Raw genomic sequence first — 24,995 nt, 5'->3', positions numbered from 1 at the left:
ATTGAATTAATAATGGTTACTGATAAGGAAGGGCAGAACTGCACTGGATGAAGGAAGAAAAGCCCTGTCACTTGCTGTCACACCACTGGTGTCAAGCCCTGTGCTTATCTCATTTGATTCCTATAAAACAGTTAATCCGATTCCCATTTTGCAGATGAAGAAATGGAGGCTCCATCAATGGACCAAGTGCTTAAGGTCACTCAACTACACCTGGAGCCTTGTCTCCTGTGGCCACACACTTGATTGTGAGAAGTGCAGAAATGTGTCCCCAGGGCTGTGTGTACATGCAATAGTGTGTGCCCGCTGCTGCAAAGCTTCATGAGTGTGCCAACTCCAGCGAGGGTAAGGCCCTGTAAAAAAGCACGTGCAGGCCAAGACTCCCGCACCAGCTCAGAGATGGCTCCCCCCTAATAAATCATTGCTTGGTCTAAAGTCCAGGCTTCTCTGGGGAACAGACATTTCCAAAGGGTGGGGGCAGCAACATGGATGCAAGTTGTAGGCTTCACTGTGACCAGAGCGGGTAGGTAGGCTGTGAGTGGGTGCTGGGGTCTGTCACTCCACCAGGTGCTCACATCCTGGCCAGGTCCAGCCTAGCCACTGTTACTGGGCGTCTGCATTCTGCACTAGGTGGCGAGATGCTATAGGGCTCCCCTATTCGGGGGAATGCGGTAGTGATGTATAAGGTATGAAAGATGTGGCCTGCAGAGAGCCGGCACTCTCTCTACTGCTGCTGCTACTGCTACTGCTGCCTCCGTTGCCACCGCCGCTACTGCTGCTGGTAGAGCTGCTGGGAGTGAGCATCCCCAGTTCGGGATACCCAGCTCCGCGGCATCTCCCACGAGTCCTGGTCGCACACGGACCTGCCAACCCTAGGGAACAAAAGCGGAGCCCATTCGTCCTCTCCTGCTGCCGGAGGATGAGTCGAGAGGGCTGAGCGGAGAGTGTGGTCCTTGGTGGCTGGAAGGTAGGAGGAGATGCTGCGCCCGCCTGCCCGGGGGTGGGAGACTCTGAGTGGTTGTGCCGAGCCGGGGGCGGCTGCTGGGGGCCAATGTCCCGCTGGTGCTGCTTGCACCCTGCGAGGTGGTCATCTAGAACTCTGCGCTCCCACTGCCTGCCCACCTCAGGGCAGAAGCCACGCTCCCGCAGCCGTGAGGGAGCCCCCTGGGTGGGAATTGGAGGCAGCCGAGGAAAAGTCTGGAGCCTGAAGCCAGGCAGCCGTGGCTGCGGTGGGCTGCCCGCGGCTGCGGAGGGCTGCCCATTGCACTTGGCGGAGCGCGACTCACTGCGAAAAACGAACGGACGGCGGCTGCAGTGTGCGCAAAGTTTTGGGTGGCGCGCAAAGGCGCATCAAGGGCCGTCGTGCAGATCCAAGCAAGTTGTGGCCAGGGCTGGAGGGCGACCCCCGGGGCCCCATGCAGACTCTCGGAGACTGGGACTAGTGGCGGTGGCTTTTGCCGCCCCCACCCCCATCGCCAGCTGGGGCTGGGTTGAAGCGCAGCCATTTAACCCTTCCCGGCTTGGGGGAACAAGTTCATCCTCCTCGGAGGCGGCTGGACTCAGACTGGCTGGGCAGCATCGAGACTTCCAGCTCAGTCCTTGCGGTCTTAGCGCATTTCCCCGCTCATTCCGGGTTTTCTGTTCTTTCCTGTTCACTTCTGTTTCCTGAAACCAGGCGAGCTGGTGGGGGGGGGGGGGGTTCTTTCCCACAGTGCATCATTTTATCCTTCGCACCCTCCGTGCACTTGTTCCCCATCCCTAGCCCCTTCCCCAACCTCGGCTTGGTTCTTTGATGCTGCCTTGAAAAATGAGATGATTAATCAATTAGGTTAGTGGCCAATTAGGCATAACCTTGTAGGAAAATAATTATGCCCGCTCTCTGGGCTTTCACTGGTGATGAGGTGGGAATGCAGCCCAGGTGGAGGGGCTGTTTGGAAAAGATAGCGCCGATCAGGGAATTTCTGGGAATTTAAGATTAATAAGATTCAAATGTGTGGTGGTGGCGGCAGTTGTGTGAGTGTAGTAGGGGTGTGTGTGTATGTGTGTGTGAGAATCAATTCTTGCCGAGGAAGTTAACCCTTAGCAACTCAGCCTAGGTGGACTTTGCAAGGCAGCATGTTTCCGACAGCTCAGAAAAGGTGTGTCCCCTGCTCGCCGGCCCCATCCCCCTCCTTTCTTGAGGGGGTCTCGCCTGTAAATCGCCTCAAGGTGGCTTTGCTGCTGCTTTGGGAGGCTGAGTTCCAATGAATGCATTTTAGTTTCATGTCCGAGGAGCCCTGTCATTGCAGAGGGAGGTTTCTGTGCTGTGCTTTTTAAGGATGCACATTTCTCTGACTCGTGTTAGAAAAGCAGTTAAATGGGTGCAAGAAAGAGACAATCTGTTTCCAGGGCTGGGAAGTTCTGCTGCTGAATGGGTCTTCCTTTTTCTTTTTCTTTTGGAAGGACTGGCCGGGTTTGGCACTGCGGTATTGCAATACAGCCATATTAAAAGACTTCCGGGCTTGGAGCTTAAGCCCTCCACCACTGCAGCCCCGTCTTCAACAGACTTCCCTGGTCAAATCCTTTTTTTTTCCCTCGAGCATGCGGTAGATTTCTGAGTGTACTCTGTGCATTTTAACCCCTTCCTGTCTCTATTTTAAGCTCCTTTTACCTATTTATACCTCTTCACCCTATGTCATAGATTTTTGTTCAGAAGGCAAAAACCTAGAGGAATTCCCAGAGCAGAGGGATTTTTGCAACAGGTTCCAGATCTGGTTTTTCTAATAATAGGTCCCCCTGGCATTTAGCAACCTGGGGCCCCAGTCTCTTCTTTAATGACCTGACCAGGCTGGACCAGGTATTCTCTGAGATCTCCTCCAGGGCTGACATTAGCTCATGCTGAATTTTATGATTTTCTTCCTTTCCTAGCTTAGCCTGAGGAGTAGCTGAGCAGTGCAATTTGACAGTGGCAGTGCCACCTCACTCCCAGTGGAAAGGGATGGGGTCTGGCTGGCTGGGGCTTATTAGCAAATGGGAATCACCCAGCTGGAAGACTGCCTATTGATACCTATGTCCAGAGACAACTGGGAGCCACAGGTTCCATCCACCTCCCTCAAAATGAAGGGCCACCCACCATTCAGCCCTTCTCTTTTCCAAGATCTTCTTTTTCTTAATTCTGGACTCAGTCAGCTTATTGTGACCATATTTATGAGTCATACTCTTATACTAGCAAAGACCTTGCTCCTTTTCTAAAATTGAAGCTATTTAATATAGTGGGAAAGCATATGAGAGGAGAAGAAAGGAGAGAGGAAAGGAAAGAGAGGAAGAAGAGGTGTGGAGGGGCAGTGGTAAGAGAGGTATAGAGACTTAGAGAAAGCTTGACTTCAAATACAGCCACACAGTGGGAAAGAGGTAGGAGAGAGAGAATGAGAGAGGACAGGGAGGAGAAAGAAGGGGAGAAAGAGGAGGGGGAGGGGGAGGCAGCAGTGAGGGAACACAGAGATGAGGAATTCTAGTACAGAGAAGGGAAGAGAGGGTCCCACATGAAGCAACGTCTTGTTAATCATACGTCTTGAAAAAATGTAAAGGAAAACCCCAAACTACCAAAGACATTCCAGGTAGACTTACTTGCAACTCAGGTTTCACATACTGAGATAATTACTTATGAAAGAAACGTGCCACAGAAAACCATTAACTCCATTTCTCATTTCTTCCTTGAATGCTGATTCTGGTTGTTGGGGTGGGGTTGGGGCTCAGAGGGGATCTATTTGCTTAGTAGATGTGCTTTGCTTAGATAGCCCCAACAGCATATGCTGGGCTGAGTTGGGGCACTCCATTTGGACTGCCTGGGTGTTGGAACAACTTTGGAGCTATTTGTTGTTTCTTTTAGATGTCTTCCATAGAATAGTCGACTTTTTAAAGAGTGTATTTTTAGTTTATTTAACCTTGAGGGAAAAAAGAAACTTGAAGGAAAGTATAGTAAACACTTTTACCTGCCACCCAGAACTAAGAGTGATGGGAAAATGATTGCAATTCATTTTCTCCTCTCCAGCCTCCTTGTCCCCATGTCAGACCATCTGCAGAGCCTCCTGACTCATATCCTGGCCTCCAGTATGCCCCTCCTCCAATGGTGACATTACTTTCTTAAAACATAGCTTTGCTCATGTTACTCCCTAGATCAAAAAATTAAACATCTCTCTGTGCCTAAAGGACATTACTCAAATCTCTGACCATAGACCTCAAAGCCTTTCATAGCCTGGCTTTCTGCCTCCTTCCTAATGTGCTTCCCACTCACAGACACACACATAGCATCTCACACACATACACGAACACACAGCATCAAATACAACCTCACACACAGACACACGCATACAAACCCACACCCTCTCATACACACTTAATGAGAGAAGTCTGACTGTCAGGGCAGGTGGGGCTACTTCCCAATTCTCCCTGTCTGCATATCTAACGCATTACACATATTCTCACATATGCTCACACACATACCCTCACACATACTCTTATACACACATTACATATGCACACTATATTTATATTACATGTACATACCACACACATGCTTTTCATACCTTTGCAGGTGTAACATTCCTACTCTTTTATATGATAAACTACTCATCCTTCAGGATCCATCTCAAAAACGACCTCCACACAGAGTTCCCTTTCCCTCAGTAAGCCTGGGTTTTTTAACTTCCTAATACCCTCTCCTGAAGTGCTCTGTTATAATTCATGTGTTTCTCTTCCAATAGATAGCAAGTTACTTCCAGGTGGATCCCTCTTCACCTCTTCAATCTCAGTGTATAACACCTTGCTTGGCACAAGGTCTATGATAAATGTTTAATGAATGCTTTCATTTTAAGAGCTTCTAAAGGAAGCTCCATGAGATCTTTTTCATTTATTTATTATTTTCTCTTTCTCTTATTTCCATTTTTCTTTCTTTTGATTGAAAAATAATACAGGCTTTAAACATTCAAATGATGTAGAAGTATGTGAAAATCCTTGTCCTCATCCCACCTAAATACCTTCTCTTTCTTTTCTATTTCTAATTTTATTTTAGTCATTGTTCAAGTACAGTTTTCTGTCCTTTACTCCCATCCCAGCCCACCCACCCTTCCCTCCCCACCTCCCATCCATTTCCACCCCCCCTAGTTTTTGTCCATGTGTCCTTTATATTTGTTCCTGTAAACCCTTCCCATTCTCCCATAAAATTCCCCTGAGACCCTCCCCACTCCCCTCTGGTCACTGTCAGCCTGTTCTCTATTTCAGTGTCTTCGGCTATATTTTGCTTGTTTGTTTGTTTTGTTATTTAGGTTCCTGTTAAAGGTGAGATCATATGGTATTTGTCTTTCACAGCCTGGCTTATTTCACTTAGCATAATGCTTTCCAGCTCCATCCATGCTGTTGCAAAGGGTAGGAGCTCCTTCTTTCTTTCTGTTGCACAGAATTCCATTGTGTAAATGTACCATTGTTTTTGATCCATTCATTTACTGATGGGCACCTAGGTTGCTTCCAGCATTTGGTTATTGTAAATTGTGCTGCTATGAACATTGGAAATACCCTCTGCTTTTTAATGCACATGTTGTTGAATACTTGCTTTTCTTCTTTACCTTTGTTTTAAGTCTTATTCTCCTAGCTAGATCATATAAAGAAATCGTGTAATATATATATATCTATGTATACCTATGTATATCCAGTAATGCAATGCAGTGCTGTACATGTAATTTGTGCCTGACAAATATGGAATGCCAGTATGGTTCACTTTTTCAATTACATTAAGTAAATTGTTTCACTAATGTTTACAATTTTCTATGTGATTAGTGCTATAATCCTTATTTTACAGATAAAGAAAGCTAGGCTCCAAGAGGTGACGTAAATTAGCCAGGTCAGAAAGAGGAGGGGTAGTGGGGCCTGGTGTCAAACCCAGATCTCCTTTATTTTATTGCTTCTGCTCTTTCTGCTCTACTCCACAAGTGGGTCTGTGGGTACCTAGGGGAGAGGCATCTAACTCAACTTTATATGCCTAATATTTGCTCAGAGCTTCAGAGTTGTCCTTCCAACTAGGTGTCATTACTCTTTTCCAGATGAGAAATGGAGGCACATGTGAGAAGTTAATGTGACTTGGCCAAGCCCCTAGGGCCAGGAAGAGGTAGAAGGTATTGAACACAGGTCTTTGGGCCCCAGACTCACTCCCTATTTTTAGATCTGAGAGTTGGCCCCAGAACAGGGCATGGAGCCTCCTGCTTTTACTATGGTACAGTGACTTAATGGAACCAAAGTCTGGCTGATAGGGCTGCTTCCCAATTCTGCCCATCTGCATATCTGAAGTCTTCTTTAAACCATAATCATGGAAAGAGGCATTTTCTTGAGATGGTAAGTACCTATGGACACTGTTGTGGTTCTGTAGATATGATACAAAACCTATGGGATGGCTTGAAACTTCAGTGTTGGGATATTTTTTTCAGTGAGGCAGTGTGTGCTGGAGGCCTCCAGAGCTTTGCTTTCATAGCATCTGCCTTCAGGTGGGACGCAGCTAATGTCATTGAGTGCTTGATGTGTGTCAGGCACTAGATAGGGCATACAACTTGTATGCTCACATTTAATTCTTCTCACATTCTAGAAATAGTACTATGATCCTTACATAAAACAGTGCCTGGCACAATAAATGCCAGTAAAATATTTGCTGAGTTTTTATGAGTAGACAAGTAAACCATGGACAGAGACATGAATTTGTCCTAGCTTACCCAGCTAGTGCATTTCAAAACTTGGATCTGAACTAAACTCTTTCTGACTCTATAGACTGTACTCTTTTGGCCACATTATGCTTCTCCTGTATTGGAAATCCTGACCGTTGACATAATAGAACTTGAACTTGCAGATCCTTTTGTCCAATTGCTTCATCTGAGAAAGGGGAAAGATTACTTTGGATTAAATGCTTCTCTAAACACTTTAGATATATTAACTTGTTTCATCTTTGTACTCTCCAGATAAAAGATATGAGGTGCAGATAAGCAGTATATAGATATAGATATAGATATAGATATAGGTATAGATATAGATATAGATAGAGGGGATATCAGTATAGCTATGCTGTGTTCTTTGCTATTCAAGTATATAACATTCTAGGACTGGTTTAAGATCCTAGCATTACTTAGCAGTAAAACCATTGTTTTGTCATCATCCTCCTCCTCATCATCATCATAATCACACCCACCACCAATGTCATCATCACTGTCACTGCAGATGCCTTCATACCAATTATTTTTATGAGGTACCTCTCTTGTGCTTATGGACACTTTTCATATATTATCCTATTAATTCTGGAAACACCTCCATATTTCCATAGGAGGGAAATGAAGCTTAATGAGATTAAATCAGTGCTCAGAGTTACCAGTAAATGCAGGACTGAGGTTGGGAACCCGTGTGTCTGGTCTCAACATCTCTTTTCATTTCATTCTTCTAACTTTTTTTTCACTGATCCGTTTTGCTGCTCTTAACATCCTGCAAAGCATGAAGTGATCAAATTTCTCTTGGTTTGTTTTTTATTCGTAACTCAATGCTCAGAAAGATCATTGTTAAGAAAGAAACAGGCTTTGCATTTCAGAGAGTTTTCTCCTATTTCACCATCAGGTATATAAAGAGTCACCCGATGGTTCTGTGCATCTCTTTCAGTTTCCTGGGAATAGAATAATATTTCCTGCCGTGCTGCCTAATTTGGTGATAGAAATAGGAACTTTGGGGTCCTTGTAATTTTAACCCCCCACTGAGAGAGAGCAAGAGACGCCTTGTAACAGAGGGAAGGGAGTATTTCTCAGGTTAAAATCAACTACCTTGGGCAGCCATGTGACACTGTTTGGTTTAGGCAAGGAAGTGGCCACTACTTGGTGACATTCAGGCTCCTTCTTTGTTGCTGGTAATGCAAGAATGCTACATCATTAACAGTTGTTCACTTGTGACTTACACAACCATCCTATTGTGGAAGACAGGAGACCCAGTGACATGAAATAACCATTTCAATTCAGCAAACTACATGAAGTTCCTATTTCAAAGGGGAAAGAATTAACCATAAAGGAATACCAAATAAAGAATTCATTTGTATTCAGAGGCTTTTAATAAATGAAACAATTCTTTTTCTTTTCTGAAATAGGCTCTGAGCCTTAGGTCTTGAGACTTCTTGTTTAATTAACACATGAGATACAACTTGTTTCAAAACGACCATTTTTTGGAAGCTTGAGCTTAGCTCTTTAGTGACATTTTTTCTCCAAGCAAATATTTACAGCTGAGTTGGAAAGTGACAGGAAGGAGGGTTTGAAATGAAACTGCTACCAAACTGAAGTTTACATCTGAATGAAACACATGGTGTCACCATGGACAGAGTCCTAAGAACTCAAAATATTTGTCTATTTGTAGAACTTGAAGAAACCAAGCTGTTTTCATTTGTTAATGTTAACTCCAAAAATTGCATTTTTGTACATGCGTTCTGGTGGCCATTTCTACTTATCTGTCTAGTGTTACTATGGTCACGGGACTCTTACCATTGTTTCTTATTTACCTCCTGTTCCAGATGAGGTGGACTCATCTAGGGTTAGTCCCCACACTTACTTCTACCTCCATATTTTTGCTTATGTCATTCTTCCTGCCAGGAATACTCTCCCGTTTCACATCTCTTCCCAATCCAGTGGTCTCTTAAAGCTGAGGTAAGGTGCCAAGTCCTGCATGTTCTTCATTGTTAACTGCACTCAATATTCACCAGAGCTAACAGTGCTGTCTCAAAATCGCTTTATCATTAACTTTTGAAATCATATAAATAATACACATTAATTGTAAAAAGATGCAAAAGTATAGGAAAGTATAAGGAGATAGTAAAAATCACTTGAAATTCCACTTCTTTGAGTTAGTTATTTGTTATATGGTGACTATCCTTTCATTTATCTCTGTAGACATAACTACTAGCATGTGTAAATAGATATAATTTTACATGACTGCCTTATTATGCAAGTTTGATTTTTATTGTGGACATCCATTTTTAAACATTTTTTGATGGTTTATTTACTCTCCCATGCCCCACACACTAGTCTAACAACCTAGATATCTTCCATATCTTCCTTCAAGCTTCTGTAACATACCTATGTGTTTATGCACATACGTATTTACATGCATAGGTATTTTTGTCACTGATTTTTAAAATAAAATTATATATACATCCCTTTGCATATTGCTTTTCTTACTTTAAAGATTATGGAAAACTATCTCCCTCCAGCCTTCTGTCTGTCAGTTGGTATAGACATGTTACTTTTTTCAATGGCTGCATAAGTTTCAATGATATGGTTTGTCATAGATTTTCAACCATTTCTCTACTGATGGGTACTTATATTTGTCCCATTAATTTTTATAAACAATGCTAAAATAAGCATCCTTATACATGTATCATTATCTATTGATGCTTTAACATTTTTTAATACTTCATTTTTATTGTATTTTTTTATTACCATTTATCCCTGCATACCAGTTTCTACCTCAACCCCTTCATCGCCACACCATGTCTGTGTCCATGAGTTCCTTTTCTTTTTTGCTCAATCCCTCGACTCCCCAAGCTCCTCTCCCAGAGCTGTCAGCCTACTCTCCATCTATGAGTCTGTTTCTGTTTTACTTGTTAGTCCAGTTTGTTCATTAGATTCCACATATGAGTGAAATCATATGGCACTTGTTTATCTCTGACTGGCTTATTTCACTTAACATAATGTTCTCCAGGTCTATCCATACTGTGGCAAAGGATAAAATTTTCTTCTTTTTTTTTACAGCCGAATAATATTCCATTGTATACATGTATAATAGCTGTTTCATCCACTTGTCTACTGATGGGCACTTGGGCTTCTTCCAAATCTTGGCTACTGTAAATAATGTTACAATGAACATAGGGGTGCATATATTCTTTTGAATTAGTATTTCAGGTTTCTTTAGATAAATTCCCAGAAGTAGAATCGCTGGGTCATTAAGGCAGTTCCATTTTTAATTTTTTGAGGTAATTCCATATTTCTTTTCACAGTGGCTGTACCAATCTGCATTCCCAATAACAGTGCATTAGGGTTCGCTTTTCTCCTCATCCTTGCCAGCACTTGTTGTTTGTTAATTTATTGATGATAACATGAGTAGATTCCTAAAACTAATTATTTCTGACTCAAAGGATATGTGCTTTTTAAAGTTTTAGTAGATGGTGCCATATATTTTTCAAATAAGAATGTAATCATATTTCCATTAGCATGCATGAAGTAACATTTTCCCCATATCTTTGCCAGCAGCATGTATTATCATTCTCTTTCATGTTTGCTAACCTTATAGGTAATGATCTCATTGCTATTTGTATTTTCTTGATGACTACCAAAGAGGAGCATCATTTCACTTTTACTGAGTATCTGAATTTGCTTCTTTGTGGACAGTTAATTCATCATCTTTGCCCATTTTTCTTTTTGATGGTTTGTCTTTTTAATCAATTTGTAAAGTTTCCTTTTATATTATAGATTGTAATCTTTTTCCTTTTATCTACATTGCATATCATTTTCATTCTCTAGAGGTTTGATCTAGTATTATAATGATCTCTTTGCATCCAAACTAGACTGTGAGTTACTAGACAGCAATATCTGACTTATCTCTAGGGCCTCACATCTAGGGCAAGGCCTGAGAAAATGTAGGTTCAGAATAAATGGTTGTAACCCTGACTACATGTGTGATATCCTAATGTATTTAATTTAACATTGAAATATATGAAATAATTTGTTTACATGCTATCACATAGACTGAGATGTCTCAAAAAGTGAAGTTTCAAAATGGCTAATGTTCTGGAAATATTTATAAGTGAATTACCCACTTCCTTATTTTTTAAAATAGAGTATCACTCAGAAATATCTTTATAAACATCAATTATTGTGTGAGGCTATCTACTTGATATTCTTAAGGGCTGTTTAGAAATGCAGAGCTGTTTGCCCCTATATAGTAGTGGCCCACACCTATGCATGTGTGGATTTTAAATTTTCATAATTATTTTTTATACTTTTTCAGTCTTTTCAGTCTTTTCTGTCAGATTGTGCTATCTTGCCTTGGTATTAGCAGTTTTCCTGCCTCTAAAAGCAGTTCTCTTCCCTCTTTATCCATCTTTGCATTGGCTGTGGACTAATATATCAGGAATCACTCTCATTGGAAATGTGTATATGATAAGGGTTAATAAGCACCAACCAAGCCTTGGCCTGGGTACCATTACTATGAATAAAGTGCATCAACTTCCAGTAAAAATATTACTTTGACTGTTTAGGTTCTTTTTTTGTTTGTTTCTTTGTTTGCAACTGTGTTTTTGAAAAGTGAAGTTGCTAGATCAGTGAAGTGGTGCCTTGCCTTCTCAATTAATTAGGATATACATCCAGCTGCATGTAGCCAAAATCCCAAATAAAGTGGCTTAACACTGTCTTTAAAATGGTAGACATACATGTCTCGGGCTTGTAAAAGTCTGAGCACATAGGCCAGCTCTGGACTGTGAAGTCATCCCAGGCTTCTCTGGCTTGCTCCTCATTCTTAGGTCTCTGCTGTCATCTCCATGATCCACGACAGTGCATCACCACATTCTCATTCCCAGCCTCTTCCAATCCCAATCCCATTCCCATTTCTCTTCCCCAGCCTCCCCAAACTGGAAGGCTGGGGAAGAGAAAAGGGGTCAGAGGAGGACTTCCTCATTTCTTTCAATGGTATCCATAATTTCTTTTTACATCCTCTTTGGCCAGGGCCACATCAACTGGACACCTCTAACAGAAGGGAGACTAAGGAGTAACGTCTTTATTCTGGGTGTGCATATGCCAGAATTGGGGTACTATGTCAGAAAATGGGAGAACAGGTGTTGGTGTACACACTAGCAGTGTCTGCCATACTTCCTGTCATCATTCCCAGTGTCCCCTCAGCCTCTTGTAAGGTTGCCAGTGCCATTGTATACTTTTTTTGCTCCCCACCTCTCACTGTTGTATGCACTGTGAAATAGTTATTCAACGAAGACAGTTTTATTTTCAATCTTTCTCTCCTTGTTTTAGTAAGGCAAACAGGCAGGGAGGAGAATTGAGATTAATAGCATGAGGCTCAGGGACTAGACTTTGGGCTTCCTGGATGATTTTCCTGTAATTTAGCTTATGTCCTATTTGGCTTCACTCAGTGGGAGCACAAGTGGCCTCACATGCTTACTTTTTGGGTGAGCTGTGAATAAGGATCTTCTGAGGTTAGACAGCTCTGAATAAGAGAAGAAAAGGAGCTGTTCTGTTGCATCAGCTTGGTTCTTAATCATAGATGACTGTGTAGTGGAAAGAAATGTATTAGTAGGTGTTGGGTAGCATACACCATTCTGGGAGGGACAAGTGAGCCAAGCTTGGATGTCCTTGATTCCTATTTCTTATTAATTCTTAATCTTCAGCTCCAAGAGGTTCAGGTATGGGAAACACATGCTTTGGAAGCAGGTGTGTTGGGAACTCTGTGAGCGTCAATGGGGGAAATCAACCCCCTGCAAATAATACAAGTGAGCTGAGAGTTTGAGATTATGACCTCTTTTGGAAAAGGGATTTTCTGATAATCAACAGATTGCTTTTCCTAGATGAAGTTTCTGTACCCCATGGGCTCCCATTGTCTTTCTGATTAACACAAAAGCATCCCTTTCCCTACTCCAGATTGACTCTGGAATTGGGTATGTTCCAGCAAAATGGCTGATTCTAACTGGTCTCCCTGCTTCAGAAGCACAAATGAGATTCATCTTTTTTAGGTGGTGGAAGATTTTGAGAGATGATATTTATTCATGCTCTTTCTCCTTCCAAGTTAAAAACTGAATGGAAGTTGAACACTGAAGTTACACAATGATGAAAACCTGAGCCTTCTTTCTGTTAAAGCTTGACTGGACAACTTAGGTTTTGTAGCTACATCAGGCTTCCTGAAATTTCCAAGTTGGTCTAAGCTGCATATCAACAGGTCTCCCTTTCTGCTATGGGAACACAAGTGGCCTCACATGCTTACTTCTTGGGTGAGCTGTGAATGAGGATCTGAGGTCAGACAGCTCTGAATGAGAGAAGGAAAGGAGCTGTTCTGTTGCATTAGCTTGGTTCTTAATCATAGATGACTGTTTAGTGGAAAGAAATGTATTAGTGGGTGTTGGGTAGCATACAGCATTCCGGGAGGACAAGTGAGCCAAGTTTGTATGTCAGGACAGTTGTCCAGCTACACCAGGGACAGATAAATCTTTGTCCCAGAAGAGTTACCTTTTGTACACATGGCAGACACCACCTCTCTTTCACTTTCTCCTTCTCATACATGAGTCTGCTTGGTGTCCACAGAGCACCCTGTACTCACTTCTGGGTCTCACACAGAAGCATGAGAAACACAACACAAAAATGGAGTTGGAATGGTGCTGAGCCTAGACTAAAACTGCTATAGCCACACATATTTGCTCTCTTCTCCTGATTTCACCTAAAAGATAAATCAGTCCCTTTGCTTTGAGGAGAGGGGATGGAAGTGTTGTTGCCCTGCTTTGCCCTCCTAGGGAGTGGAATGGAAGTAGACAGCAAGCGTTCCTTTTGAATCTCACACACTTGCTTAGAAACCCTCAGGGGCCACCATGGCCTTCAGGATAAAGCTCAAACTCCTTAGTATGGCAGAAAAGCCCTCCTCAGTTATTACCCTGTGTTTTTCAGCCTCATTCCTCTGCAACCTTCTTCTATTTCCCAGCTGGTTCTCTTGTCCAGGTGCAAGCCATTGTGAACTACTTGGAAAACCGTTGAAGGTACCCAAACTCTCCCATGCCTCCATATGTCTGATGAATTGCCCTTCATGCCCTCCTTCATTTGACAGAATTCTACAGAACTTTCCAGACTGAAGCATCATATGCTCTGGGAATCTTCTTTGTCTCTTTCTAGACTGAATTAGGTGTCCCTCCTGGATATGCCCAAGGCACCCAGTAATCCCTTCTGTCACTACACTTAGCACATAGTATTGTCACCTTTGGCTTATCTGACTGCTGGTGTTATTGCAAGCTTCCTGAGAGCGTGGTCTTTATATTTTATCTCTGTTTCCCAGTGGCTAGTGCATTGCCTATGACATAGTAGTTGTGCAAATGAATAAAAGAATGAATGATAGAGAACTGGCAAAGGACACAGGCTTCGAAATTGGAATCTGTCTTTGCCATTATGTGGTTATATAGCTTTAGGCAAGTTAAACATCATAGGATTGTTGTATGAAAGCTCAATAAAATAATGCACATTAAGTGGTTGGCATAGACCACATAGTAAACACACTACAAGTCAGCTTTCCTTTGATTATAAGATAATCATCGTCATGACAGGGGTTTAGCACCTGTTAATATCACTAGAACACCCTGTAGACCAAAGTATTAAGTGGTGATCTGTGACATTTCCTGCCTCCTGTGGAACCCACCCAACATTCTTTGAAACTGCCCATGGATTGAGAGGAGGAGTGAAAAGAGACAGAAATTGGTGGGAGTCACCATCAGGCAAAACCATTTACAGAGCAGTTCAGTGACAGTGCAAGAGAATGCTTCTTGACATCAGGTTTCAGTAATTGCCCTGTCACCAGGATTTCACTAACAGTTCTACTGCCTTTACATGCTTCTTTCTTTGCTCCAGAATTTTTCCCTAAAAAAAAATTTGACACTGAAAACAGTGTCAAAACTTCAAAGAAGGTCAAACATTTTCCAGGGGATTGCCTGGAAGCACATATCCCGCTGCATTCTCTCTGTGAGCCTGCCATGTTAAGACAGTAGGAGCTTCGAGCTGATGTCGGAAACCAGCTTGGAATACGGCAAATGTCTTCTATGTGCCAAACTCCCAACACAGTATCTTACACAGAATGGATGCATTTCCACTGATGTATGTGCAGAGTACCTTTGCTTTCTCTCTTTTCCCTGTGGGCCCACACTTATTTCACTACATTCAATTCAGCTAACATTTTTTTGAGCCCCTACTGCATGTAGGGAACTCATCTGATCCTTTCCTTCTGTGCCTGTTTCTCTCACCACATTAACATTATTGCTTCATTAGAAGTAAATTTTTGTGTCAAAAAGGAAATACATTAGTCACAGGCATCTACTGTTTTTAAGGGGACAACATAAAATTTTTGTCCTGTTTTTGTTACAAGTTTTTGGAGGAATACTGCTTGTTATTGGGGCCTGAATGGAAGTAACGTGGGAAGAGCACTGCCCTGGAGGGAACCTGAAGATCAAGGACCTAGCCCTCCCTTGATGTTTGAGCCTCAGCATCTTGTTTAATGTCTCTGGGTCCCAGGCTTCCAGTGACAATTCAGAACCTTTCCAGCCCTAATATACAGAGTCCAGCACAAATAATACCTCTTTTTATTTCATAAAAATCTTTTATTACAAATTCATAAGCATGTAATTCTGTACAATATCACACTCAAGCACACTGTATGGCAATGTAGGTAAAATGTTCAAGTTAAAAGTATAAATTATTACACCCATATTATTAACCTACCAACCACATTCAATGGCATTACTTCTTTGGGACCCTGTATTATGATTCAAAAAACTGTGAAGGGAGCCTAACAAAGTTTAGATTTCTTCTTCTAACATGGAAAATGCACTGGGTTTTGTTGGTTTAAACTGTAGAATTGGCATTGGCTTGTGTGGTGTTGGGCTTAACCTCTCAGCCTCCCCCAAATCCTGCTCTATAAAGTAGAGATTCTGCCTCTTGTCTTTCCTGCTGCAGAAAGTTGTATGCAGAGATGATGCATATAAAAGCAAATTAAGAATGACAAGGGAATGTATACATACACACACACACATGCAAACTATTATTACTATTAATAACCATCTTGATTTCAATATTTTATTCTAGCCAACGCTTTCACATTTTGCCTTCTGGGTTGTTTGACAGAAACGTTGTCTTTCAGTTTTATTTTTTGTTTTCCTTTCCCTAAGCAGTCGGGGTTTCTCAAAGGAGGGGTACTGTGTTTTCTGTGGGTTTTTCTGGTGGACACCCCTCTTGGGCTCCAGAGCCTGTCTGAGTGCATGATGTTTTATTTTTTGGCTTGAAAGGAGGCCATTTGTTCCCTGCTAAATGAGCTGTTGCTGCGTGCCTTGTCCCCTCAACACCTGGGGCTGCATTCATGGGAGAATCCAGCCGTGGACCTCTGGAGCCTTTTTGAAAAGTTTATTAGAAGGGAGAAAACATTTCTGTGCAGGCTGTGCCCTCCATTCCTGGCCCTGGCTCATTAGCCAGTGCAAGTAGTTACCTGGGGGGTGGGGCTGGGTCTGCAGGCCCTGGCTTCCACAGGCACTGCCACCAGGGGCCAGAGGAGGCATCAGCCTCCTGCTAGCCTCTCTCTGGTCTTTCTGCCACCCCTGCCCCACAGGTGGCTAATTAGCTCTAATTGGATGGCATTATGCTACCTGTGGTTTGGGGCAGTTTCTTGGGGCACCTTTTCCTTATTTTAGCCTTAGGCCTGACTGACCTCAAGGTCTGCAATGTGAAGACCTTTCTCTCAGACTTTCCCAGCTCTGTCCTCCTTGAATGGCCTGGCTCTGAGAGCCCAGGGGGCAGCTTCTATCCCGACTGTGGTGGGTGGGCCTGCCTATTAAGGACCAAGCTGCCCAGCCAGCCCTTTATTTGGATGCCTGGTCGACTTGGGGGCTTAGTTCACTGGGGATGATGCTGTAGTTATAGCTGTGACAGGTGTTGGTCATCTCAGTCCTGGGTCCCTTGTGACATCCTATGGACACAGGGAGATTTCAAAGTGCAGGAGAGAGACCCAGAGAGATTATTTTTTCACAACTATTTCCACCACCTCCCTCTTTGTACACATGGAGCACACTGTCTTTATAGAAGTAAGATGAATTAATCACCCAACCAGGACTAGAGTTCAGGGCTCCTGACATGAAAGAGAATCTGTGTCTGCCTCCTGTACCTGGGGAAACTCCGCTTCCTCATCTTTTTACCTTCAAAGCTCAGGTGCTCAGCAAATCCTTGTGAGATAAATTTATGTGGGCCTTGAAATAGGAAGTTTTTATGGTTAAGCACTTGAATGCTGGGTTTCAAATCCTGGCTCTGCAATTTAATATCTGACCTTTATCAGGATATTTAACATCTCCAAAATTCAGTTTCCATTACTGTAACATGGGGATGAATGATACTATTGGAACTACTTTATAGGGTGCTTGTAGGGATGAAATAAATTGAACATGGCTTGGAATAATATCTCATTGAATGTTGGTAATTATTTTTAATTAGCTATGTAACTTTCCCCCATCACACAGATGAGGACACTGAAGATCAGAGTGAGGGAGCATTGACTTGCCCAGTGTAAACAGCTAATTTTAGACAGAGGCAGAAATAGAATCTAAGTTTTGCTGTATTCCTTTCCATTATGGCCCAGATCTGAGAAGTAAGTTTATTCTGGAGTTTTCTTTCAAACAGATAAATGTCTGTCTTTCTCTATTTTCTCTTACCTATTTCCTCCAGGTCTTGCCCCTGCAGATTTGGTGGGTGAAGGTCATAGGCTCTGGAGTTAGTCCTTCAGAGATCAGGGCCTGGTGTTAATTCCTCTGCCTCAAGCCTTCAGTGGCTCCCTATTGCCTCTGGATAAAGTGCAAGCCCTTCCCATGGTCTGCCATCCGTGCTCTGGCTTTAGAAGTCAAGTCCAAGGCAATCGCTTGCACGTCTTGTGTGTGCCATGCTCTTGTTCCCTTCTGAGCCTTTGCATATTCTGGGACACAGTTTGTTGAATGAATCATGCCAAGTGAGTTGAAGCTTTTCCAGTTTTTCAGAGCTGTGATTGTAGGACTCTCAGGGAATAGACAGGTGGGCCCTGCAGCGGGAGGGCTCACCCCTTCTAGGGCGGCTGGTCTCCTATCCTGGTCTCCTGAAGGCTGAGCACACCCATGCTGAGCAGGCTTTTCTGCCCACAAGAGTGTTTTCCACTGAGTGTGAAATCTTATTTTTGTGGAGCACTCACTCTGCTCTGCCTCTGGGCACCCTGCATTTTCCCCGTTACATCACCCAACACGGTGAGGTATACCATCCTATTTCCTTGTCTGGGAGCACTAGGAGGCACAGACCTCATCCACTTTCCCACTGTAGTTCCAGGCCTAGGCAGTAGGGAACCAATAATATCTGCTAAAGAAATGAAAGAATGCATGGATCTGGGGTTCGAGCAGCAGCAGAGAGGCAGACAGGCGTGAGTTCCCGGAAAGCGTGTGGTTCCCGGTCCTGGCATATGACGTCTCTTACTCACTTGATGGTAAACATCTGGCCTAGCCTTTACTTTTCTCATTATGTTTAAAACACACTAGTCACCCAATAGTATAATTTTCTAAGTGGTTTCATTTCAGCGCTGCTAATTGAAGAGAACCAAGCTCTTTTTGAAGCCTTACTTTATGTGTGGCTGTCGCTGGTGAGAGTCGAGACTGGTTGTCAATCACTGACAATAGCTTGCTGTTCTGGAATAATTTAAGTTTCGGTCTTTCTTTCACTCAGGCATTCATACCCTGTTATATGTTTTCATACTGAGCTGAGAACAATCTGGGGTGAGAAACTGTCATGTGTTCCAGGGGCTGAGATGGAGATTTCTTCCCAGATTTCATATTCCTGCAGTCTATGGCTCAGAGTAGCTTGGGCCAGGATCCCAGGTCTGGGAGTCAGGCTGCTTGGACCACAGGTTTGAATCCATTGCTTTTCCACCCACCTCATTAGCTGGGTAACCCTGATACAGTTTACTCAGTTTCCGAGCTGATTTCCTTATGCTATTATAGGAGATGTGAATACATTGCACCAGAGATTATCATGAGAATTAGTGAGATAATGAAAAGCCCTGAATAAGAGCAGACACTTTGGCTATAATAGATCTTCTTGCCAGTCCCTCCCACTGCATGCCAGGTCCACAGGTATCTCATTGCAGACAGGGCTCCAAAGGGGACTCCCTGTGGTCACTGGGCAGGCCCTGGGGAGGAGGCAGCCTTGCATTCAAACCCCAGTCCTGGTACTTCACTTACCTGCTGGAGGACTGAATAAATCATGTACACATGGAATCCCATTAGTGTACACTGAGGGGAATGATACCAACCCATGACATTTTTATGGAATTATTAAAATTATGTGAACTATCAACACTGTCAATCCTCAATAAATCTCAGTTCCTTTCTCCTTCTCCTCTCTCCATTTCACCATATGTACTTGATATTGAGAGGATGGGAGAGAGGCAGTTAAGAAAATGCTCCCTACCTTGTGCTCCACATTAAAGAGGCAAACATACAAGCATTTGCACAGTCACACCTGTCTGAAACCTGCTCATTTATTTACCAGATATTTACTGAACTTATATTAAGTTCTACATACAATACTAGGTGTAGGGCTATAGCAATAAAGATAACAAGTCCACTAGATAGTGCCTGTTATCCTAGTGAAAGATGGATAATAAATAGGTAATTTCATAAATAGCTAATAAATGTGAAGAGGAAACAAGGACAAAGTTTGCTATTTATATATGCATGGTCAGGGACAGCTGCTGTGAGGAAGAAGCACTTGAGCAGAGCCTTTGTTCTTAGTGTTCCCTCCACCTACAGTGTCACCCCTCATACTCATCACTCTCCATCTACCAGCAGCTGCCTGGTCATCAATACTCTGCTCACACATCACCTGCTTTGTGCTCTGCCTTTGCTCACTCATTGAAGCAGAGTTAGTCTCTCTCTTCATTATGCTCCTGAGATAGCTTATGTTCAGTTAGTCAGTACTTTCCATTGCTAGTGTGCCTCTCCTCCATTGGGCCTGAGTTCTTTAGAGTCATGCATTCTTCTTCCTGTTGGCTCCAGTGCCAGGCACAGTGCTGGGCACACAATGAGCTTGTTAATAGTGCATGGAGCAAATGATGGAAGCCCTGGGTTGACTCACATGTCAGCCCATCCAGAGCACATTTGGGGGCAATGCTCAAGTAGCCTCAGCTTGTCCTGGGGAAGCCCACTTTCCCAGGCTACTAGGTGTAGATTTTGCTGTCAGAGCTAAGCATGTTCTTTTTCAGGGTACTCATCAGGCAGCACAAAGTCAAATCTGTTCCAAACTTTGTGGTTTGCAAATCATCTTTCTCAATCATATAATCATTATAAAGTACAGGTAGAGGGCCCTCTAGCCCATGGCTTGCACCTCCATCGAGTCTTCTCCTCACATCTCAGTTGCCAAGTCTACCAGCTTATTTCTCACCCACTTAGCTTGCCCAATCCCACACTGGTATTCCCTTGTCCTCCCTCCTGTGTGGTGAAGTGGAATGAATTATCCTGAGACTTGAGTTCAGAGTCTGCTTATGCCTGCTGCCATTTCTGTGGCCTTGGCCCAAATAATTTCCATTTGCTGAGTCTCAGGTTTGTTATATTTAAAATCATCATCCTCTGCCCTGCTAATGATATATAAATTTGGGAAATAACATTACAAATTAAAATATTCTAAGGCACTGTAGAAGTGTGTAGTAGCTGAAAGAGCCATGAGTTTCATTTCTAGCTCCTACACTTACTGGCTAGGTGGTCTCCAGCAATTTACTCTCTCACTCTGGACTCAGTTTCTTCATATATACTGTGGAGATGACGACAAGGGCAACTAACACTTACTGAACCTTACTTTGTGCCAGGCAGTCTTCCAAGTTCTTTACATTTATTCATCCCCATAGCACAGCTGAGGACACACAGGCATGGAGAGATTGTTACTTGTTCAAGGTTATACAATAAGAGACAGAAGTAGGGTTCAAACCCAGTCTCTCTGGCTCTGGAGCCCACAGTCCTAACCATCATCTCATATTGCCAACCATCTTGCCGAGCTGTTGTGAGGTGCTGAGAGACTAAATAGAGAACAAATATCTATGATATTGTGGATGTCCAATCAATATTAGTATTATTAGGTTACACCTCCTTGGAGTTTAGCACAACCTACGTTTAATAAACACTTACTTTGTTGCTGCATTTGAGCACATGTCTGCTTCTGATTCACCTGTGATTTTCAGGACCAGGTATGTATCTGGAGCTGCTATCTTCTTATAAACCTGGGATGTCATGAGTAACATACCAGGACCCGTTTAGGAATTCCTTTTAAGAGGGTACCACTTTGTCTTTTGTATTGGTCCTTTGTTAGTGGTCAGGCCCTTGAGGGGCTTCAGTTAAGTAAGGAATTGGACTGTAGAGGAGGGTCATTTCAAGCACAAGGAAGGTGGGGTCAGGTCTGCAATTTTCTCTGGCTCCAGGAACAAATCCTCCACCTGCTCCTCTAAGCTGGTGAGTCTCAGGAGATGTGGGGATTGGTGGTGACCTCCAGCCTGCTGGCGATTACACACAGAGCTGAGAGCAATTTTGAAAGTCCCTTGCCATTTTGCTCTCTCTTTAAAAATTAAATGCCCAACACTGAGGTGTTTTATTCCCAGACTAGCTGGCTTTTAAAAGGATGGCTTGGAAGGGAGAATGCCTGATGACTTCTGACCTCAGGAGTTTCCCGGGCTGGGAAAGGCCGCAGGAAGGCACAGTGGCCTCATTCTTTTTGTCAACTTAATGAAAAAGAAATGAAAGCATCAGTCTTGATGACTGAATTCCATAGTGAGGGGGCCCTGGGTAGGATCCTGAACAAGGATATGTCAGGGGATACCGGATCAGAAAATTTGTACAGTCTGCTTGACACAATGGAATGAACACTGGACTGGGAAGATAAAGACCCAGGTTCTCATTTCAAATCTGCCACTAACTGTCTGCGTGGTTATGGGTAAGTTAAGGATCCTTTTAAAGGTATTCTATGTTTAGTGTAAAAACAATACAGTAGAATAATTAATTTGAGTGAACCCTAGTTGTACCACTTACTACCTCAGTAATTTGGGTGAATTACTTAGCTCTTTGAGCCTGAGTTTTCACATCTGTAAAATGAAGGTTTTGGAGGCCATGCCTTTGTTCACCCTGTGCTTAAAATGTTCTATCCCCCCTTTCACCCTGATCTCTGCATGTTTGCCTGGCTAGGCTAGACTCCTCCTTTAGAATTCACACCTATCTTTCCTTCAGGTGGGAAGCCTTTCTTGACATCCAAGCTGATTGAGATGCACCCTCCCCCATCCCTGTCCCATTACTCCCAGTGCCTGTTTCTGCACTTACCACTCTCTGTGGGGATGCTGGGGGCCTGAGTCTGGTTTCTCTCCAGCTCTCTAGAGCTCACACAGGGCCTGATTCCAGATATAATGCTTGTTGATGGAATGAATGAATTTCTCTCCAGCTCTGAAATTCTGTACATCTAAGTTTATTTGCCTTTGTGGGTACCTAATTTCCAAAAATAGACATAAAATATAGTGCTTTGTTCCTTTCACAAAAGGTAATAATTTCAGTCCTATACACTGATATAGAAATTCACATTTGACAAAACCCTTTTCACATTGATTATCTACTATCCTACTACCCAGCGGCTTCTCAACACTCAGGTTTTTGAACTACTGGAATCATCTCCAGGTAATGCGTCCTTGCCTTGAACTGACCATGTGCACAGGGCTGCCATCCCAGCCCACAGCCCAGGTGGTCTTTTCACCAAGTTCTAAGGTATCTCAAGTAGGGGACCAAGTTGAGTTGCTGGTCACCCAGATATCCAGAGCTCACAGCGTTGGGGTCTGGGTTTTGAGCAGCAATGTCTCTGTCACGTATGTGATCTCCAAATTCACAGGCTTACAGAGGAGCCTGCTGTTGACAGAGTTGTCAGCAGGGGCGAAAAAAGAATGTAAAATTGTCCGACAGAAATAAATCTCAGAGTGTTTTGCCAAGCCATCCAAGCATTCATACATTTGCTGCTGCATGCAGAATACTGGCAGGGAAGGAGAGGAGGGGGAAGTGGGCAGAAGGAGAGCTGAGGGTGGCTTGTGCTGTGGGCAAATCAAAGGTCTCCCCTACCCCCATGTCCTGCTTCTCCCTCCCTTCTAGGAGGCCCTGCTTGGGATGCATATGATACCTTTTCCTTCTTGGTTTATTTTCTCTCTGATTTTTTTCTTTCATTGGTTTAGCCCCTGATGGCCTACATGCTAAAGGAAAAACAAAGAGGTTTCAGTGTGTTGTGGGTATGGGGCTTGAAGACAGCACTGGATGCAAGTTGTACCCTGCTAAGTAGGTATCCCTCAACCATGTGCCATTTGACCATGACTCCCCTTTGCTACCCAAATCTGTATCTAGACCCCACTTTAATTTTAAATATGCCATTCCTTTGCCTGGAATACCTTACCCAACCAATTTTTCTCCAGTCTTCAAGAAGGCCCACTTGAAATGTTTGTTTCCTCCAGAGAACAAATCCAGCCTTTTGCAACCATGTTCCTCCTTGATTTTGGGTAGTTTTGCAGTTCAGACTCTAGAGATGGCTGTTGGGCTCTGCTGCATCCAGTTTCTTTCTCCTGTGTGTATTTCGGAGTACTTACTTTCAGGAGATTGCAAAGTTGTTGAAGAAAAAATAAACATTTCCTCATATATCTCTGTATTTGAAAATAATTCTGCTTTTAGGAGGCTCTGCATGCTTGGACAGCCAACATCTCTTAGCCACAGGCTTCTTCTTTATAATATGGGGTAGTAATGCCTACCTTATAGAGTGCTGGGGAGGTGAAACGAGTCAATAGGACCATGTCCTCCAACTCTTAGTGGCAATCAGTAGATACCCTCAGTAAATACTGAGTCTCTCCAGAAGACATTGGTAGGGCATCATGCCCGGGATTAAAGAAAGGATGATATAATCAGGGTCTGTGGGGTCAGATTGCCTGGGTTCAAATCTAAAATCTATCACCCTGTGCCTGGAGCAAGTTACTTCACCTCTCTAAGCCTTGGTTTCCTCATCTGTAAAATAAAGATGATTGTGGAACCTACCTCATAAAGGTTATATAGAATAATCCACGAGCAGCATTCAGCAAAGTGCCTTGCACTGAGTGAGCACTCAATACATGTCAACTATTTTTGATTGGTGGATGGTATCTTCATTGGTTTTCTTAACAGTCCCATTGCATTCCAGCTTCTCTGATGAAGGAACTGTGGCTCACCCTGGAGATTCTGAGGGTTCATGTCACATCCTTAATGAGGTGTACAGGGGGGCAGGAAGAGCCCAAGACTTGAATTCCTACACACTTACCTGGAGTCCAGCCTCTGTGCTTAGCTTATTATTTTGTGGCTTTGAAAAAGTGAACCTCTCTGGGGCCTTCTTTTTTTTATCATCTTGGAAATGGGATAATAATGTCTTTCTTTAATGGTCAAAACAAAACAAAACAAAAACAAACAAAAAGCAAACTAGTGTCAGCCTAAGGAGAGCACTTTTGAATGGAAAACTGTGCTCATAGAGGAAAGATATATCTGCTGTTATTACTCTTACTATAATTGGCTGAGCAACATTGGCATAGTATCTCTCAGGTACCGCTGAGCTGGGTCTATGGAAGACCCTAACATTTTTGGAACAAAATAATTATGGTAAAAAAAAAGATAAAGAAATACCATCAATACTGAGATAGTCAGAGCTCATGTGTCAGTCACAGGGCCACCCCAGAGTGGCTCAGGCCCAAAGCAATCAAGAACTAGAGATGGGCAGTTAGAAGGCCTGCCAAACCCTGCCTCGGCCTCGTGCATGAGTGTGGCAAGCCAATTTGTTTCTCTGAGCCTCAGCATTTTTATCCACTAGATGGGGATTAACAATTCATGTCTTGCCCACTTTCTGAAGTTCTTGTGAGGGTCAAATGAGATGACCAAGGTTAAATTGCTGGGGACACCATAGCACACAACATGATCTATGACATTTTTCAGTTTCCCCCTACCAGGTTTTAGAAGGCAGCAACTGTTGTCTGCGTTTTCTTAATGCTTATGACATTGCTTATAGCTTCACATTCAGCAGAAGCTCAATGGCTGCTAATAGATGAACAAAGTATTGTTTCTGTTCATCTTATCAATAGACTTTATTACTTTCACCACCTAAACTCCTTGTCAAAAAAGTGCTATTCCTCTAATG

At 43.1% G+C, this 24,995-nt stretch overlaps 1 protein-coding gene across 2 annotated transcripts in view; it reads left to right on the top strand.

The window, feature by feature from the left end:
* The first annotated feature begins 777 nt into the window (after positions 1–777).
* DAB1 (DAB adaptor protein 1) overlaps positions 778–24,995 on the top strand; it is a 1,095,315-nt gene continuing 1,071,097 nt past the window's right edge. Inside the window, exon 1 of one of the 2 annotated variants that reach the window (XM_028512525.2) lies at positions 778–964. The gene's annotated coding sequence lies outside the window, so the exon portion shown is untranslated. The remainder of the gene's footprint in view (positions 965–24,995) is intronic. The other variant, XM_036026162.1, reaches the window with a different exon arrangement.

The sequence above is a fragment of the Phyllostomus discolor genome, chromosome 5, assembly GCF_004126475.2.
Source record: "Phyllostomus discolor isolate MPI-MPIP mPhyDis1 chromosome 5, mPhyDis1.pri.v3, whole genome shotgun sequence".
NCBI lineage: Eukaryota > Metazoa > Chordata > Mammalia > Chiroptera > Phyllostomidae > Phyllostomus > Phyllostomus discolor.
This window is presented reverse-complemented; position numbering and strand designations above follow the sequence as displayed.